At 43.5% G+C, this 17,555-nt stretch overlaps 1 protein-coding gene across 1 annotated transcript in view; it reads right to left on the reverse strand.

The window, feature by feature from the left end:
- The window catches only part of LOC126355055 (uncharacterized), a 212,029-nt gene that overhangs the window by 30,121 nt on the left and 164,353 nt on the right, over positions 1-17,555 (reverse strand). The gene's annotated exons all lie outside the window — the stretch shown is intronic.

Consider the following 17,555-nt stretch of genomic DNA (forward strand, 5'->3'; position numbering starts at 1 on the left):
CACCTCGTTGTGGGCGGCGGCCCGGGTCTTGGAATGACCCTCAAGACGCTGGCCATCGCTCACCATTCCTTTAACATCTACCATCCTAAAACCTAACTTAACTAAAAGAGATTAGGCTACGTTAAAGCTAGAAACTAAGACCTGCATGTCCAGCCTGCTAAACTATTTACGATATACAATAGAGAGGTAGCTGATTTCGTGCTTGGCTCAAAGTTGCTAATGAAAGGGTTCTTGTGGTAATAGTAATAAAGGTAATGACGCCAACCGTTTGTGCTGAGCCTACAAGGCTCCTAGTAGAGTACATGAGGCGCAAGCACCTCCCGGCCCCGCCGACAACACGACCTGAACGGTGGTTTTCCCCGATCTACCATAGGTATCCGTCGGGTTGGGTTCAAAAGTGAGGAACGGCAATCAAGATCCTTCGATCCAGGCCGTGCGCCGCCTCTTACCAGGAGGCGTAGGTCCCTTGAAGAGGTGCACTATGGCTGTTGAACACTATGGGACTTAACATCCGAGGTCACCAGTCTCCTAGACTTAGAACTACTTAAACCTAACTAACCTAAGGACAGCACACACGACCATGCCTGAGGCAAGACTCGAACCTGCGACCTTAGCAACCGAGTGGTTCCGGACTGAAGCGCCTAGAACCGCTCGGCCACAGTGGCAGGCCAGGGTTTTTAGATGAAATCATGGTCCAAGTAGGCTCTATAAAAATAAACTCCGCCCGAACAGACCGTAAATGCCCAGCGGTACCGACCGGCCGCCGTGTCATCCTCAGGCACACGTATCACTGGATGTGGATATGGAGTGTCATGTGGTTAGCACACATCTCTCCTGGCCGTATGTCAGTTTACGTGAAGAAAGGCTCTATTAGTTGTATTATCTATGCGATTGGCCAGTTTCAACCTTGGTCATTTTCAAGCATGCACCATAAACTTCCAGTCAAAGACTAAAATTGGCCAATCACAGCCTATCTGTACCATGTCTGCATTCTCAAAACACGTTGTGGCCCTGGAGCCCCACAAAAATAAAATTTTAAATTTTGCTGAGCGATTCAGCAGCTCCTGCCAATGTCGCTTAATGTGACCCGCAATGTCATTCTGGCCTTCATAATCCACGCGCGAAGTATTTATATTCTCTTATTCACTATGTGCAGACTATAAGTCCTGCATAAAAAAATGAGGAGGAAATTTTATGTAGTTAAAATTTGTACTGGGATACGTTTTTGCTGGAGGTCAATGTTTTCGAGTTATTCAAAAAAAGCACCTCCACCCCATACTTATCCCTCGGCAGTCAGGATTTCTAGTATGTTTTTTTTTGATAGTTCCCCCTGCCAGTATACAAAAATTTCCGGCTACACGAACTATTCAAGTTATTTTACCTTTATGGATTCTGTTGATTGCGCTATTACACCACCAGCATAGTCGTCTATTTCGTTAGCATTATTGATTTGAATGTGCCCGTGAGGGTAATGAACAAACAACGATTTTTGTAAACGTTAGCTAAAAATGATTACATAGACAATTCGATCGAAACTTAATCCTTAAAAGCACAGCAGTATCGTAGTCAGAAGGCCTGACGGTTGCAACGATGAACTTGTTTATTTGAAATGCGTTCTCCTGTTAACGTTATGTGTTAGATAAGGTATTTCATGAATCGAGTGCGGAAAAAAAACTGCGAAGCAAATACCGAAAAATAAAGGAGAACATGTTTGGCACGTTGAGGTCAGCATACGTTGGCTTACTCATTCTGTCGTCGCAGATCACGTCTCTCAAGACTCACACTTGTGTACTCATTTCAAAAATATTTCACGGACGTTGTTGCACTCTTTGTGATCAAAAACGAAGTTGATCATATAGCGTCAGAGATATGACTTTTAAGAAGCTGACAAATGAAAGGAATAAATTTAAAATAAGTCTTTAAAATTACTAAAATAACTATGGCCAGCGAAATCTCTCTGTTCATCTAACATAGATTCAGGATTTTTGATTTTGTGGAGATACTGTATATTTCCAATAGTTTCGACAGATTCAGGGTCTTCAATGTGTAGTTCTACCAAATTGTTTCCCACACTGTTGATAACGTGACGGTTTCTAGCATATGGTATGCAGTAACTGATTCTTCGTAGTGATCACGTCAGGCTAAAATACATCTCTGAAGAATCTTTAAAATGTGAACACAAATGTGTGGCGACAGTGTGAATAAACCAGAGTATGCTGACCTCAGGAAGTTAAAAATGCTCTTCCTTGTTTGTTCGGCAATTGTTTTTCTCGTTGTTTTTAATTATTTATCGCATTCGATTCACGATATACAAAACCTATCTCATAACAGGAGCCGGCCGGGGTGGCTGAGCGGTTCTGGGCGCTACAGTCCGGAACCACGAGACTGCTACGGACGCAAGTTCGAATCCTGCCTCGGGCATGGATGTGTGTGATGTCCTTAGGTTAGTTAGGTTTAAGTAGTTCTAAGTTCTAGGGGACTGATGACCTAAGAAGTTGAGTCCCATAGTGCTCAGAGCCATTTGAACCATTTTCATAACAGGAAAACACATTTCACCCCACTCAAGAACAATTATAAATTATGTACTAGACGAGTTTCACTTTAAGATGGACCCACAGTATCCGAAATTCATTGTGTAATTTAATGAAACACTAAGAATTTGTAGGTGAAAGTTTAGGTTTTTATTCAAACTTCCTGTGAGGAAATAATTCAAAATTTCATGTAATTGTTGGCCGAATTTAAGAAATTAATATCCTGTCATATTCTAATCATTAAGAGGTATAATCTTAAGTTAAGGATTTAATACAATAAGACAAGTATTAACAGTTACAAAATGTGTATACGTCTTAAGGCAGCGTAACTGATTACGCGTGTTATATTCACCCACTATTTAAGAATGAAATCAGTTAGTGATTCTTAACAAAATTTATGCATAATTTCAAACCTTTACGGAGCTTCCTCTTGATGACAACCCCCACAAAATGATGAAAGGGAAAAATTTTATCATTTACTACAATTTCTCTTTTCATACAGTAAAACTTCAGCATCTGACATGATGTTTTAATTTATTTCTTCTTTACCAACACATTTTGCATACAGTACCCACAGATACAACTGAATATTCCTGGAAAAATATATCATTGTACGTCACATAAAAATAGGAGATACGACGTAATAAACATTGAGACGTGGGGAAACCAAGTTCTTGCTTAAAATGTATGAAATTATTTCAAAACTTTTCTCAAATTTTTCTCGATTACGTCAAATGTTTAACGCATTAACTTAATGGTAATCAGACATTTGAAGCTGTTTTATACGTGGGAGTTCGAGTCTTTGCTGCTTCATGGCTGATTGGACTACTGCAAAATGTAGAACTTATATTATACAATGTGGCTTAAATCCTGTTACTGCACGGCTTATTGCGTTGTGATTTGCTAAGTCGTGGCAGTTCACACGAAGACTTTTCTCACTCATTGATCGTAGCATAGGCTATGTGGTAGCGTTGCCTTTATCCTGGCCTCTGATTGGCTAGAACTACGAGACGGAAACTCTGCTGCGGATTCAGAATGAGTTCAGTGGCGTCGATCTCTGAGTGCGGTCGTTAACTCAGAAGCCACTGGTAGAGAAAGTTCGTGGCCTGAGCAGAAGTATGGTTCAAATGGCTCTGAGCACTATGGGACTTAACTGCTGAGGTCATCAGTCCCCTAGAACTTAGAACTACTTAAACCTAACTAACCTAAGGACATCACACACATCCACGCCCGAGGCAGGGTTCGAACCTGCGACCGTAGCGATCGCTCGGTTCCAGGCTGTAGCGCCTAGAACCGCTCGGCCACTCCGGCCGGCAGCAGAAGTATGTTCGCTGCTCAGAGAGCATACAGTTTTATTCGATTTTAACTGCATTTATTTTGTTGAATTACGAAGTGTGTAGCAGGGCAATTGCGGCTGTATCAGCAACTCCGCAAAGTGTTGTGTCAAGAACTACAAATATGGAACAAATTCCTGAGATTCTCTAAAAATTAAGAATTAATTACTGGAGAATATACATCCATATTCCTGTAACAGATTCACAGACCCAGATTTAGAAAACCCAACCTACGCCTAACATGTTCATGTAATGGAACTGGACAATGGCTCATTTTCGCCACATGTAGGACTTGACGATACACACAAATAATCGGATTACTCGAAACAATGAAACAAACACATTACTCGACATAAAGAAAGAAAAGGATTAATCGATGCACTGACTTCCTCCTGAAATCACAAAAACTTTAGTTTTCCAGTAAATAAATAGTGAAGTATTAGTTTATTTACATTCAAATATAAAAATTTGTATTCGAGTGATGGATCTAATATATGATGTAGTTTATAACATTAATTTAAGTATTCTTTAAATAACGTAACTAATTTCCATATATTCGATTTATTTCAAAATTATAATCGTATTTCTAGTCATTTGCACTGCAATTGTTAATTACAGTCTTCTGAAATAACTTCATGGAGTTGGAGCAAGAGAAGTGCGTTTGTATTTTTATGGCAACGAACACGCTGATGTCGTTTCTTCAGTTCCCTCCAGAGCTGAGCATTGTCCCAGGGGGTCGACATCAATCGAGAATAACCCATTCAGCGTTCCTGAAGATCGTTGCCATGACTTCACCGTTTAATAATGCAGCTTTGAATTTTTCTTCGGAGGAGAGGTTGTCTGGTGCCGCTCCATGGATTACCGGATTTGTTTCCGGATCGAAGCGTTGAGCCCATGTTTCATCACAAGTGATGCTGTTCAAAAAAATTTTTGCTATCAGCCTCAAGAAGCGCAAGGTATTCCGCACAGACAGCTCATCGTTGCTGTTTGTGATCTTCTGTTAGGCGGCGAGCAAGCCAGCGGGCACACATCTTTGAATATGCCAGTTGGTTGACGAATATGTGATCACTACCAACGAAGACGTCGAGTTGATCAGTGAGGTGTTTGAGTGTCATCCGTCAATCTGCTCAAATGAGAGTGTCCGGATATTCCAACAATGCAGGAGTCGCATCACGAGGGAAATCGGACAGGTTTTCGCGAACTTGTTGATTGACGACAGACGCCTCGCCAACGAGTCACAGAGCTTTTCTTCACTGTCTAGTCTCCGCAGACATTCTGCAAGCGCTTATGAATATTTGCGAAGTTCTGGTTTTCCGCCTAAAGAAACTCGTTGACAGCAGTCTACTTGGAATGCGCCTCCGCTACAGATCTTACTTTGTAGGTTACGTATAGCGCCGCCACCTATCGAAATTTCATGGAACCATGGGGGCTGAAGCGGGAGTATTCCAAGATATACCAAAATAAGTTACGTATTTCTCCAGCCGAAATTGGCAGATAAATGGTGTGTTGCTTTACTTAACGAACAAAGGAGCAAAGTGATATAACGCTTACTAATGTTAGCGTAGACTGTTATCTGAGGAAAGCACTCTAGCTGAAAGGGAAGGTGGCCAGAATGGGCTATATGAAGATGGTATCTTTATACAGTTAAGGTTAACCGGTCATTGACCTTATTCCGCACGGATGAACATGCATTGCCCGAACTCTTACGGGACTCGGTGAGATTGTCTGCCACGTGTAATGAGTGTAATGGGCAGGAGCAGGACGAATGTAGTGTGTGGACATTAAGTTGGGAATGTGGGTCTCACGGGGAGCGTGCAAGAGATTTGCCGGCACGGTAGTTCAGCGTGTTCGGTCAGAGAACTAGCGTGTCTCTGTAATAAAAAAAAAAAAAACTGAGTGAAACAACGAACTTCAATGATTGTCATGTGACGTCCGCTTCGACCAAATACACAAAAAAAGATGGATAAAGCGTCTGCCATGTAAGCAGGAGGTCCCGAGTTCGAGTCCCGGTGGGCACACATTTTCAACTGTCCCCGTTGATGTATATCCTGTCGGCAGCTTAGTGTCTTGACTGAACTATCATTTCATTCAGAATGGGCTATCGTGGAGTAAACTCCGCCAAGAGGACTTCTCACGCCATGTCCGAAAATCGATTGCGCATCGCATTTCACAGCCATGACATAGGTCAGCGGTGAAGGGTAACATGAACGCCTGGTACGAGTGCTCCAAAGCGGACAGCGTATTCATTTAAGAGGATGACTAACGTTTTGTCCGTTAATATTATCCGTTGTAGTAAACTAAACGATTACAGGATACACCTCAGAGAAGGACAGCAATTTCGTTGGTAGTAGTCTCTTCCTATGACAGCAGACAGAACCTATTGTCGTGACGTTTCTCTTTTTACGCGTTTCCCGATGGCACCCGGAACAAGTCGCTTACCTGCTGCTGCCTTCGAACGGGTGTGGTGTGGTGTGGTATTTCCTGCTGCTGCGGAGTAAGCCTGACCGACCCCTCCGACCCCTTTGACCAGCAGTCTCTGGCAGCTGAGGCGCTGGCAGTTTATAAGCGTCCTCGCAGTCTGCGCTAACTGGCCATTTTGCTACCACGACGGCCCTCCTAATTTTCTCTTGGAGACAGACGGCAACCTTTTCTGAATTGTGTGGGCCTGGCACGCGTGTTTTGGTGTTCGGTCACCGCAGATTTGTTACGTTAACGGGGCCATACGTAACTTCCCCGGGCTGCCAAGAGCCCACCTCGCCAGCCTTGGTCACACTCCCAGCGAAGTTCACACGTGTGGGTCCGCCTTGTCAAGGTTATCGACGGCTTATTTAGTGGAGCTAAGTGTATATCTCGCGCTGTTTCTGCTGCAGTATATTGACTCCAAGCAGAAGTGGAGATAAGAAACTGCTAAACATTTCTCTTTAGATTTTACCATGGTCATTTCCACTGTGTCGTTACTCAGCCTGACAAAGAGAGCGACGACTCAGAAGACATGGTCGGGTGTCAGGGTAACTTCGTACACGTACAGTCCGTCAGCAGATATGTAAATGACTAGCCAGTCCGACAAAGCTTCGCATTTGCTAAATATGTATGGGAACTGGATATACGTCCTAATCTCCTCCTCCACTCTCTCCTCTTCCCCTCCCCCCAATCTCTCTCTATATCCTCCTCTCACCACTCTCTGTCCATGTCCTTCTTTTCCCTCGCTATCACTCTTTCCTTTTTCGTCCCTCTCTGTCCGTCTCTTCTTCCTCCCTCTGTCTTCCCTTGAGATCTGTTTATTATTACTGCAAATTCAGACCCCGTAGTAGTGTCCTAATCATAAGCCAGTGAGTCATAAATATAACTTTTCTGTTTTCTCTCAAAGCTGGCTGAGAGGCAGAAAACCAAGCAGAAGATTTTTGTGTACAATTTTTGTTTAAAAATGTATATATCACGAGAAAGAATATATATGGGAGAAACAATTTATCTAACTTTTATATTCCGTGCTATCGTAGTTAAAACTGACTGCAAGAAAGAAACAATAATGCCATTTTTCAAAACAGACAACAGCCAACATTTTCTTTCTTGCAGCCGATTTTAACAGATAACCTGTACCTGTACATCATTGGTTAAAAATGATTATAACTTTCTTTCGTCTCAATGTTATTTAGGGTACTGTGTAAAATTTGAAGTAAATCGATCAAGAATTTTGATATCAACGTTTTCAGTTTCTATATTAAATATAGGATTTTAGATTATATAAATTTTAAAACATATAGGCTTCGCCCGTCGTAATGTTCATTATATTGAAGTAACAACCCTTACTCTTTATATATTACGTATATATTTATATATTATATATATTTAAAATGTATAGTCTATGTCCGTCCGAACGCGCATAGGAGTAGGCTTAGCGTTTACAAATTTGAGTAAATCGTTGAGGAAATTGGTCAAGAGCTTTTCGAGAATTTCGGTAACGCGGTTTCTTATATATATATATATATATATATCGGTAACGCGGTTTACTCAAATTTGTACACGCTAGGCCTACTACAATGCGCATATGCGCATTCGGACGGACATGGACTATACATTTTAAATATAATATAACATAAAAATATATCCGTTATAATACCGACGTTTTTTACAGTGCTTCTGTATGGAACCTCGCCGATCCGTTCCGTGCGGGCTAGGAGCTTGGTCGCAACACATAATAGTTCGCACAATTGGAGGAACATTTATATTCACCGCCGGCCGGTGTGGCCGTGCGGTTTTAGGCGCTTCGGTCTGGAACGCATGACCACTACGGTCGCAGGTTCGAATCCTGCCTCTGGCATGGATGTGTGTGATGTCCCTAGGTTAGTTAGGTTTAAGTAGTTCTAAGTTCTAAGGGACTCATGACCACAGATGTTAAGTCCCATAGTGCTCAGAGCCATTTGAACCATTTTTATATTCACCCATATCATCACTGCAGTAGGTACTGGGAGATGAGGAAACTTGCACAGGATAGGGTAGCATGGAGAGCTGCATCAAACCAGTCTCAGGACTGAAGACAACAACAACAACAACAACAACATATCATCACAATACATTACAGTTCAAATTTCATTTTCAATTGGAGATATTGTATTATTTGAAATATTGCCACATGTTAAAATAGTAACAAAACGAAAAGAAACGTTGACACGCTAAAAAATCTTACACGAAAGAATAATGTACGGAAGTCCGTTTCCTGTCAAATACGTCGATATCACACGGTAAGATGATGTTACTACGAGTGAAAGTTTAACAACTGTACACACCTTATTACAGAACTGCATCGACACCCATCTGGTTTGCACTTAACGGTTTAAAACATTAAGAACCACACGATGAAAATGATCAGTTCTTAAGCAGGACGAAAAAAGTCTGTAATGATCCAACATTGATTTTGCCGCCAAGTTCCGCCATTTCTTAATCGACAAAATGTCTATTGCCTATTGGAATAGGCGCAGAGGTTTGTTCGGTGCATCAAAGGGCTATATCAAATGCATTTTTAACATCTGTATGCGATACTCGAGCCGTGGGTTCATTGTCTTCGTTGTCGTCATCATCTTTCTCGTTCTCATCGCTTGTTCGAGTTACGGTTTCAATGATTTGGTCGTCAGTTGATTTTGCTTCCGTTGAGCAGTCAACATCAGCTGTACTAATCCACTCACTTATGTCACTGGACTCAACGTCCGACTGTAAAAGTAGCGTCACATGTTCCCGTTTAGTTGGTGGCATAATTTTTTTTACACACTTCAATATGTAAGAAGAACACTGTGACTAATTTATAAATCAAGTGCGTCGACAAAAACACGTTTTGATACATTTATAAACAACTTACTTAAACTGATCGAACCATCGCACCTGTCAACTGCCTTCTCATCCACATCGTAGACGATAAGCCATTGACAAGTCCTATGGCATCGACAAGCGTACGTGAACATATACCGAAAATGGGATGGTCGAACTAGAGGACAGTCGAACCATATGAGGTCAGAATGAGGTTCTACTGTACCATATTTACTAAAAATGTGCAGCCTATGGCTTTCCGAACGTTTATTGAGTGTTAAAATCTGAAGTAAATTAGTAAAGAATTCGTGGCTTTTGGTAAAAAAAACAACGTTATATACACTGAAGGAACAAGGAACCTGGTGCACCTGCCTAATATCGTGTAGGAGCCGTGCGAGCGCGCGGAAGTGCCGCAACATGACGTGGCATGGACTCGACTAACGTCTGAAGTAGTGTTGCAGGGAACTGACACCATGAATCCTGCAGGGCTGTCCATAAACCCGTAAGGGTACGACAGGGCGGGTATCTGTTCTGAACAGCACGTTGCAAGGCACCACAAATATTCTCAATATCGTTCATGTCTGGGGAGTTTGGTGGCCAGCGGAAGAGTTTGAACTCAGAAGAGTGTTCCTGGAGCCACTCTGTGGAAATTCTGGACATGAGGGGTGTCGCATTGTCCCTCTGGAATTGCACAAGTCCACCGGAATGCACAACGGAAATGAAAGGATGCAGGTGATCAGGCAGGATGCTTACGTATGTGTCACCGATCGTATCCAGATGTGTCAGCAGTCTAACACCACTCCAATTGCACACGCCCCACACCATTACAGAGCTTCCACCAGTTTGAAAAGTCCCCTGCTTACATGCAGGGTCCATGGATTCATGAGGTTATCTCCATACCGTAGACTTCCATCCGCTCGACACAATTTGAAACGGGACTCGTCCCACCAGGCAACATGTTTCCAGTCAACAACAGTGCAATGTCAGCGTTGACGGACCCAGGCGAGGCGTAAAGCGTTGTGCCGTGCAGTCATCAATGGTACACGAGTGGGTCTTCGGCTCCGAAAACCCATATCGATGATATTTCGTTGAATGTTTCGCATACTGACACTTGTTGATGGCCCAGAAGTGAAATCTGCAGCAGTTTGTGGAAGGGTTGCACTTCTGTCACGTTGAAAGATTCTCTTCATTCATTGGTCGTCCCGTTCTTGCAGTACCGTTTTCCAGCCGCAGCGATGTCGTAGACTGATGTTTCACCTGATTCCTGACACTAACTGCACACTCGTGAAATGATCGTACGGGAAAATGCACAGTTCATCGCTACCTCATAAATGTTGTGTCCCATCGTTCGTGCGTCGAATGCAACATTACGTTCAAACTCATTTAAATTTTGATAATCTGTCATTGTAGCAGCAGTAACCGATCTAACAACTGCGCGAGACGCTTGTTGTCTTACATAGGCGTTGCCGGCCGCGGCGACATATTCCGCCTGTTTACAAATCCCCGTGTTTGAATACGCATTCCTATACCAGTTTCTTTACCGCTGCAGTGTAATTAACCAGCTGTTCATACAGTGGAAGATCGGCGAACGGCGAGATAGAAGAATACAGCCAAATTAATGAAGATTATGAGAAAGAAAGGAATCCAGAAGACGAGAATCCGCTTCTCCCAGACGCCTGCGCTTTTACAGAGCGCCTAGCGCCGTTTTTACGGGAGACGCTTCCTGCTGCTGCACACGGCTGCCGCATTGTTCTCGGAAACCGGTCCCGTCACGTGCCGTCCACTCGCGGACGTGATCGCTTGGTAACCGCTGCGCTACTCCCCCAAAAATCAGTACTGGATGCAGGGCTGCGCGGCCTCTCACCCCGCTGCCTGTGGCTGTCCCGTATATCAGACCGCGAGGATAATGGGGTCGGCCAGCCTCGGCCCTGACATTCAGCCGCTACGTCGCCGCTAACGCAAGCTGTCTCTGACGTTCATTGCTTACGTCCTCGGCGGACAGATAAGCAGTGTTTGGTATAATGCCCACTAAAAACAGCTCAAGGAAAGGTCTGCACCATCTGCATATCTGTGAGCCTGTGTAGACTAAATTCAAGGAGAGAAGGGAATTAAACGAAACAATATGGCTAAAGAAGCGAAAAAAAATATTTTCTGTGGAATAAAATCGAAACAAACACTCTTTGAAATTCTGGAGGTGGCAGGGGTAAAATACAAGGAGCGAAAGGCTATTTACAATTTGTACAGAAACCAGATGGCAGTTATACGAGTCGAGGGGCATGAAAGGGAAGCAGTGGTTGGGAAGGGAGTGAGACAGGGTTGTAGCCTCTCCCCGATGTTATTCAATCTGTACATTGAGCATGCAGTGAAGGAAACAAAAGAAAAATTCGGAGTAGGTATTAAAATCCATGGAAAAGAAATAAAAACTTTGAGGTTCGCCGATGACATTGTAATTCTGTCAGAGACAGCAAAGGACTTGGAAGATCAGTTGAACGGAATTGTAAGTGTCTTGAAAGGAGGCTATACGATGAACATCAACAAAAGCAAAACGAGGATAATGGAATGTAGTCGAGTTAACTCGGGTGATGCTGAGGGAATTAGATTAGGAAATAAGACACTTTGCTATTTGGCGAGCAAAATAACTGATGATGGACGAAGTAGAGAGGATATAAATTGCAGTCTGGCAATGGCAAGGAAAGCGTTTCTGAAGAAGAGAAATTTGTTAACATCGAGTATAGATTTAAGTGTCATGAAGTCGTTTCTGAAAGTATTTGTATGGAGTGTAGCCATGTATGGAAGTGAAACATGGACGATAAATAGTTTGAACAAGAGGAGAATAGAAGCTTTTGAAATGTGGTGCTACAGAAGAATGCTGATGATTAGATGGGTAGGTCACATAACTAATGAGGAGGTATTGAATAGAATTGGGGAGAAGATGAGTTTGTGGCACAACTTGACTAGAAGAAGGGATCGGTTGGTAGGGCATGTTCTGAGGGATCAAGGGATCAGCAATTTAGTATTGGAGGCCAGCGTGGACGGTAAAAATCGTAGAGGGAGACCAAGAGATGAATACACTAAGCAAATTCAGAAGGATGTAGGCTTCAGTACGTACTGGGAGATGAAGCAGCTTGCACAGGATAGAGTAGCATGGAGAGCTGCATGAAACCAGCCCCAGGACTGAAGACCACAACAACAACAACAACAACAACAACAACAATAATGAGTATGCAGATGCACAAAACGTGAGTACGAAAGTAACTTCGGTATGTTGTGTCACGGCCAAGTAAAAAAGCTCGATGAAACATGGACCATTCATTGAAAGAACTATTACAGTATAATACAAAACGTAACTGAAAGACATCTGCATTCGGACGAACAGAAATTATGCTTTTATTCAAAGACAATAGTTATATTCAAGAGACAGCGATTCGTGACGTCCCCTCCATATTACAAAATGGGAAACATGGTTCTTAATACGTTTTGTGATGACCACAGACGCATATGCATGTTCTGCAACGTGGTTCTCTGCAGGTCAAAAAGTTGGTAAAGAGTTCTTGTGACAGGACGCCCATTTCCTCCACCAGCGCTGTTGACAACTGCTGGAACATGATCATTTGATGATCAATGTGTTGCGATGTGGAGAGACACAGTTTTGCACGGGCGTATTGACCTCAATATCTCTGAGCACCGTACGCTCATAGTTTAATTGGAGGCTGCACTCCTACACAACGTGTGTCTTTCAGGTGTGCATCCGGCCCTGACTTCATTTTTATGGCTGACAGTGAACGAGAGTGTCGAACAGCGCAAGTGGAAGAATTCTGGGAACGAGAGGCTATTCGGCGACTTTACTGACATGCCTGTTCACTCTACTTAAATCCCACTGAGCGCGTGTGGCAAGCATCGTGAAGAGGTGCTGCAGCACGTCCACATTCTCCGACAACCATCCAACATGTGGAGAATGCAACACCCGACAGTAAGAAGTCCTCACCAACCTTGCGGCCAGCATCGGAACACATTGGAGAGCTTGCATTGCCATCCGTGATGAACACACATCCTATTAAGAATCACATCTCGCTATTTATAATGTCCAGTGAGCCTTCATGAATCGCGGTGTCTGCAATGTAATTATCGTCTTGGAATAAAAGTGTCATTTCTGTACGTCTCATTGCGTATTTCTTTCAATTAATCTTCTCTCCTATACTGTATCACTTCTTCCTATGTATGCTCATAATTTCACTGAACTTCGAAACTTGTCTCTGGAACATAATTCGAAAATTACTTTCGTCCTTAAGATTTCTCAATAGTGTATTTCGGTTCTATAGCTCCGTGGTAAGTTTTCTAAGAATCACATTAGGCTTTCCGACATGACCTGGTGAGCAAGTCGTAACTGTGAGATGTTACATAAACATAAGGACGTATGACAGCTAGTAAAGACAAACAGTCGTCCGATGTGGCCGAGCGATTCTAGGCACTTCAGTCTGGAACCACGTGGCTGCTACGGTCGCATGTTCGAACCCTGCCACAGGAATGGATGTGTGTGATGTCCTTAGTTAGGTTTAAGTAGCACCAAGTCTAGGGGACTGATGACCTCAGATGTTAAGTCCCATACTGCTTAGAGCCATTTGAAACATTTTTTGAAAGACAAACAACAACGCTACTGTTTATGCTTGAGTCAGAAATACGTACGAGGGGTGTTCAATAAGTAACGAAACACTTCTTTTTCTCAAAGATGGCTGGTTGTATTCAGGTAGGCTGTATTATCCCCCACTCTTTTGGCTATAAAATCCTATTTTTCTACATAATCTCCTTTCAGTGTGACGGCGTTACGCCACCTTACTGAGAGGCCCTGTACCACTCTACTGGTTGATATCGGAGCCAGTGTTTTGCTGCATCAAAATCCTCTCAATCATCCATGTACTATTCCTTGTGCAGTGCATCCTTCGTTGGTCCTGACAGATCGAAGTCAGAAGGTGCCAGATCGGGGCTGTATGGTGGATGAGAAAGTCCAATGACGTTTTGTGAGCTCCTCTCGGCTGCGTATGCTTGGGTGAGACCTTACATTGCCATGCAGAAGGAGAAGTGCATTTGCATCATTTCAAATGAGACTGTCTGCACGCTCCAACAGTGCAAGAGTCACTGCTGTAGGCGGCCGGCCGTCAAGCAGCAGAGCTGACAGATTTAAGCGACTTCGCTGCAATGACGGCAGACGCCTCACCCGACGACTCGCCGTGCTTTTGTTCTCTTCCAGATTTCCATAGACATTCTACAAGCGCCTACAAATGCCTGCGCTCCTCTCAATGACAGCTCTCTGCTTCGAATGCACCCCCGTTACAAACGCCATTTTGAAGGCGACGTACGCCACAGCCAACCATCGGAACCTCATGAAACTATAGGCATCGAAGCGGGAATATTCCATTATGTCCCACAACAAATTTAGCATTCCTTCAACTTAAATTGGCCGAGAAAAAAAATGTGTTACATTACTTATTTAATGCCCCTCGTAAATATTGATTGACCAACAAATCAGGAAATTGAATAATTAGACTGGCAAATGCAACAATGTGATGAACTTGTGTCTCCAAATCACATGTGCTCAGAACTTTGTAACCTCCGAAGCACTCGGGATGGCATGAACTATATCGCGCTCTGTACAGGATCTTGGGCAGAGTAATCATTGAAAAACTTAGCTTGTGACTTGCTCTTTTCCCATTCACAATTCACGTAATCCACTCCAATTCCGTATCATAATCTGTTAGTGACTTCTCCCACAGTCAATTCACACTGTAGTCAGAGATTAGCTTCTAATCTGCAACCATCCATCTGCGAAGTCCTGGTTTGCCCTCCTGCCACCGTTTCAGCCTCGCCTTCACTTGCCAAGCGAGTGGGAACGGTAGTTAGAACGGCCTTCAAAGTCTAGGTATTCCCGCGATTGCTCCAGGCAAGTACCGGGATGGTTCCTTTGAAAATGGCTGATTTCCGCCCTCTGTCCTTTCACAATCCGAGTCTGTCTCTGACGACCTCGTTGTCGACGGGACGTCCTTACTTCCTTCCTTCCTCCCTCTCGCCTTTTCGGGAGGCACCATAAGCTTCCTAGATGATAGTGCGAAGCTTTTCCTGCATCACAGAGGATGAGGGCTTCCCAGCCAATGGAAGTGCTCTGCTCTGCTCCAAAGTAAAGCCCGTCTCACCTCGCTTACATATCCTACGTCCGCTTCTGTAGCTGAGAGATCAGCGCCGCTGACGGCCATGCGCGAGATCCGAGTTTGATTCCCGATATTGCCAGGAGAACTGGAAAGGGCTGCGCTCAGCCTTGTCATGCCAGTTGAGGAGTTATTTGACCAAGCAGTAACGGCTCCAGCTACGCTATACCCGGCAGTGGTCGGAAGAGTGGTGTGCTGCGTCCCCCCCCCCCCCCCTCCCCAAACCGCATCTTTGTGACGCCATTGACTGAGAAGGACATGGCGGTCGGTCGGCCCCTTTTGTCCCCTCTGTGGCCAGACCGACGGTGCTTCCCTTGCATATCCTTTGGCTCTTAAAACTGCATTCTGGTTGCTGTACTACTCCAAGTATTTCCCCCTCTCCTGTGCCAACCTCTTCATATCGGAGTAGCCCTCACAACCTACTTTCTAAATTATTTGCTGGATATATTCCATTCTATATTTTCCTCTACAATTTATATCCTCTACAGCTCCCTCTAGTACCATGAATGCTGTTCCCTCTTGCTTAACCGATGTTCTGACATCTTGTCCCTTCTTCTGGTCAGTGTTTTCCATATATCTCTTTCCTAACTGATTCTGCAAAGAACCTCCTCATTCCTTACTTTATCAGTTCAACTAATTTTGAGCATTCTTCTGTAGCACCGCATGTCAAATGTTCGAGTCTCGAAACGTACAGTCTCAGAAATGTCTTCCTCAAATTAAGCCCTTTCTTTGATACTAGTAGATTGCCATTGGGCAGGAATACTCTTTTTGCGCCGGCCGTTGTGGCCGAGCGGTTCTAGGCGTTTCAGTCCGGAACCGCGTTGATGCTTCGCTCGCAGGTTTGAATCCTGCTCGGGCATGGATGTGTGTGATGTCCTTAGGTTAGTTAGGTTTAAGTAGTTCTAAGTCTAGAGGACTGATGACCCCAGATGTTAAGTCCTATAGTGCTTAAAGTCGTTTTATTCTTTTTGCTCCGGCCGTCTTGTTTATTTTCCTTCCTCCGTAACAGAATTCCTTAACTTCATCTGCTTCGTGATCAGCAAGTATGATGTTAAGCTTTACGCTCTTTTGTATCTGTTACATCTCATTACTTTCATTTTCAATTTACCCTCAATCAATATTCTACACTCATTAGACTGCTTATTCCATTCAACACATCCTGTAATTACTCTTCATCTTCACGGAGGAGAACAACGTTATCAACAAATCTTAGCATTGTTATCCTTTTACCATGAATTTTAATCCCACTCCTCAACATTTCTTTTATTTACGCCACTGTTTCTTTGATGTACAAATTGAAGAGCAGTGGCGACAGGCTACATTCCACTATTTCCCTATAGCTTACCGATGTTTTTCTCAGACTTTGGAACGTGTTGCATCATTTTGAATTGCCGACCTTGAAAAAGGTTTCGACAAAAGCTTTCGACAACTACCATGTTGTTGTTGTTGTTCTGGTCTTCAGTCCCAAGACTGGTTTGATTCAGCTTTCCATGCTACTCTATCCTGTGCAAGCTTCTTCATCTCCCAGAACCTACTGCAACCTACATCCTTCTGAATCTGCTTAGTGCATTCATCTCTTGGTTTCCCTCTACGATTTTTTACCCTCCACGCTGCCCTCCAGCACTAAATTGGCGGTCCCTTGATGCCTCAGAACATGTCCTACCAACCGATCCCTTCTTCTAGTCAAGTTGTGCCACAAACTCCTCTTCTCCCCAATCCTATTCAATACCCCCTCATTAGTTATGTGATCTACCCATCTAATCTTCAGCATTCTTCTGTAGCACCACATTTCGAAAGCTTCTATTCTCTTCTTGTCCAAACTATTTATCGTCCACGTTTCACTTCCATACATGGCTACACTCCATACAAATACTTTTTAGAAACGAATTCCTAACACTTAAATCAATAGTCGATGTTAACAAATTCCTCTTCTTCAGAACCGCTTTCCTTGCCATTGCCAGACTGCAGTTTATATCCTCTCTACTTCGTCCATCATCAGTTACTTTGGTCCCCAAATACCAAAACTCCTTTACTAGTTTAAGTGTCTCATTTTCTAATCCAATTTCCTCAGCATCACCAGACTTAATTCGACAACATTCCATTATCCTCCTTTCAAGACACTGTCTATTCCGCTCAATTGCTCTTCCAAGTCCTTTGCTGTCTCTGACAGAATTACAATGTCATTACAATTCCGA

Source organism: Schistocerca gregaria, chromosome 3 (genome assembly GCF_023897955.1).
Source record: "Schistocerca gregaria isolate iqSchGreg1 chromosome 3, iqSchGreg1.2, whole genome shotgun sequence".
Classification (NCBI taxonomy): Eukaryota; Metazoa; Arthropoda; class Insecta; order Orthoptera; family Acrididae; genus Schistocerca; species Schistocerca gregaria.